At 28.5% G+C, this 3,352-nt stretch overlaps 1 non-coding gene across 1 annotated transcript; it reads left to right on the top strand.

The window, feature by feature from the left end:
* Positions 1 to 201: 201 nt before the first annotated feature.
* Positions 202 to 303, top strand: LOC121490228. The gene has a single exon (XR_005987555.1). It is a non-coding gene; the product is annotated as a U6 spliceosomal RNA (small nuclear RNA).
* Positions 304 to 3,352: the final 3,049 nt, after the last annotated feature.

Below are 3,352 nucleotides of genomic sequence, written 5' to 3'. Positions count from 1 at the left end.
AGTGTTAATTCTTCTCATTAATAAATATGGAATATCTTTTATTTTTATCTCAGTATTTTGGTAATGTCACAGTTTTGCATGTAAGATCTTTCATCTCCTTAGTTAAATTTATTCCTAAGTATTTCATTAATTTTTATGCTTTTGTGAATTAGATTGTTTTCTTTATTTCTTTTTAAGATAGTTCATTTTCAGAGTGTTAAAATGCTTATGTCTTGCACTTGATACTAAAATGGAATGATACAGAGATTAGCATGGCCCCTGCACAAGGATGATGTGCAAATTTGTGAAGCATTTCATGTAAAATAAGAGCTCATATCTTTTGTGTATTGATTTTGTATTTTGCAACTTTACTAAATTTGCTTATTCTAACAATTTTTAGTAGAGTTTTTAGGAATTTTACATGTAAGTTCATATCATCAATAAACAGAAAATTTTGCTCCTTCCTTTCTTATTTGGATGTCTTTTATTTCTTTTGCTTACCTGGTTTCTCTGGCTAGGACATCCAGTACAATGTAAAATGCGAGTGGAGTGGTGAAAGTCTTGTTCCTGATCCTAGAGGGGAAAACTTTCAACATTTTTCCATTGAGTATGATGTTAGCTATGCGCTTGCATTATATGGCTTTTATTATGTTAAGGTGCGTTCTTTCTGTACCCAGTTTGTTGTGTGTTTTATCATGAAAGGATGTTGAATTTTGTCAAATGCCTTTTCTGCACATATTGAGATGATCATAATTTTTATCTGTCATTTTATTAATGTAATGTATCAGATTTATAGATATGCCTATGTTCAACCATCCTTGAATCCCAGGAATTAATTCCACTCAATCATTGTATATAATATTTTAATATGCTGGTGAATTCAGTTTTGTAGTATTTTGTGGAGAACTTTTGCATTTTTATTTATCAGGGATATTCACCAGTAGTGTTTTGTTTTGCTTGTTTTTTTCTTGTAGTGTCCTTATCTGATTTGAGAATCAAAATAATACTGGCTTTGTAAGATGAACTTGGGAGTGTTCAATCATCTTCAATTTGGGGGGAAGAATTTAAGAAGGATTGGTATTATTTCTTTTTTAAATGTTTGGTAAAATTTACTGTGGAAACCATCCAGTTCTGGACTTTTATTTTTTGGAAGGTTTTTATTACTGATTCAATCTCCTTATTCATTATTTGTCTGTTCAGATTTTATATTTCATTATGATTCAGTCTTGATAGGTTGTATATGCCGATTTCCTTTGGGCTTTTTGATTCATTGGTATATAATTATTCATAATACTCCCTTTTGCTCCTTTGTATTTCTGTGGTATCTGTTATAATGCCTCCTATCTCATTTCAGATTTTATAGAATCCTCTCTCTTTTTCTGGGTTAGCTTAGCTAAAATCTTGCCAATTTACCATTATCTTCATTCACCATTTAAAAAAAACAACTCCTAGTTTTGTTTTCTTATTCTCTATTTATTTCTGCTCTAATTTTTATTTTTTCTTCCTTTTGCTAACTTGGATTTGCTTTGTCCTTTTCCTTTTCTTTTGAGCTGTAATATTAGTTTATTTATTTAAAATTTTTCTTTCTGATATATATGTTTATGGCTATAAACTTGACTTTTATAACTGCTTTGCTACTTCCCATAAGTTTTGGTATATTTTTAAAATTTTTATTTGTCTTAAGATATATTTTTTTATTCCCATTTTGTCTTCTTTTTTTTTAATTTGTTGGTTGTTTAAAAATGTATATATCTGTGTATTTGTGAATTTTCCAGATTTCCTTGTTACTGATTTCTAGTTCCATATCATTTTGTCTGAAAAAGATACTTGATATTTATTATTTATATATTCTTGATTTTTTTAGACTCTTGTTTTATAGTCTAAAATGTGATCTATCCTAGAAAATGTTCCATGTGTGCTTGAGAAGAATGTTTATTGTGATCCTATTGGATGGAATGTTCTGTATATATCTGCTAGGTTCATTTAGCTTAGTGTTTAAATTCACTATTTCCTTATTGATTTTCTGTCTGGGTGCCATAAATAAGAGTGAGGTGTTAATGTTCCCAACTATTATTGTATTGCTGTTTATTTCTGTGCTTCAATGTTAGGTACATAAATATTTACAATAATTATATTGATGAATTGATGAAACTTTTCTTATTATATCTTGTGTCTTGTGACGATTTTTAGCTAAAGAAAACTATTTTGTCTGATGTAGTTATTGCTATCCTTGTTTTCTTTTGCTATCAAATGCTTGGAATATCTTTTTTTAATATACATATTTTTAATGATGTTTGATTTGCTAACACATAGTATAACACCCCGTGCTCATTCTATCAAGTACCCTCCTCAGTGCTTGGAATATCTTTTTCCATCACTTTACTCTCTGCTTATGTGTGTCCTTAAAGCTAACATGATTCTTTTGTATGTAATATATTGTTGGATTTTGTTGTTTTTGTTGTTTAATCCGTTTAGCCATTCTATGTCTTGCAATTGGATGATTCAGTTCACTTACATTTAAAGTAATTATAGATAGATAAGGATTTATATTTCATTTTTTTATATTTCAGGATTTTATTTAAATTTCAGTTAGTTAACATTTAGTATAATATTTCTTTCAGGAGTAGAATTTAGTAATTCATCACTTACAAATAACATCCAGTGTTCATCACAACTGCCATCTTGATACCATCACCCATTTAGCCCATCCACCTGCCAACCTCTTCTCCAGCAATACTCAGTTTATTAGCTATAGTTAAAAGTCTGATATGTCTTGCCTTCCTTTTTTTTTCTTTTTTTTATTTCCCCATGTTCATCTATTTTGTTTCTCTGTTCATTGTTTTCTGAATGTTTTATAGATACTTTTCTCCTTGTTTCTTGTCTTGTCCTCTTCATTTGTAATTTAGTGACTTTTTGTGGTAGTATACTTTAACTGCTTTTTCAAAATCTTTTATGTATCTACTACATATTTTTTTTAATATTTACCATGAAGCTTGTATAAAGTATGTTAGTTATAACATTCCATTTTAAGTTGATAACAACTTTGGTTCAATAGTCTACAGAAAGTTTATATTGTTCTTTCTATAGCAACAGGTTATTGATGTTTTTACATTTTAGATCTTTTTTATATTGTGCATTCAATAACAATTACTGTAGTTATAGTTATTTTTAATAGATTTGTTATTTAACTTTTTAACTAGAGTTGTCAATAACTTAGGAACCACCATTACAGTATTAGAGACTCTGATTTTGACTACACATTTATCTTTTTTTTTTTTTACACATTTATCTTTAACAATCAATAAGGAACCATCCATTTGCTATCTTGATGACATCACTGCCCCACAAATATTTATTAAATTTTACTTTAGTT

The sequence above is a fragment of the Vulpes lagopus genome, chromosome 4, assembly GCF_018345385.1.
Source record: "Vulpes lagopus strain Blue_001 chromosome 4, ASM1834538v1, whole genome shotgun sequence".
Classification (NCBI taxonomy): domain Eukaryota; kingdom Metazoa; phylum Chordata; class Mammalia; order Carnivora; family Canidae; genus Vulpes; species Vulpes lagopus.
Note: the sequence above shows the minus strand (reverse complement) of the source record. Positions and strands in the feature narration are given on the sequence as shown.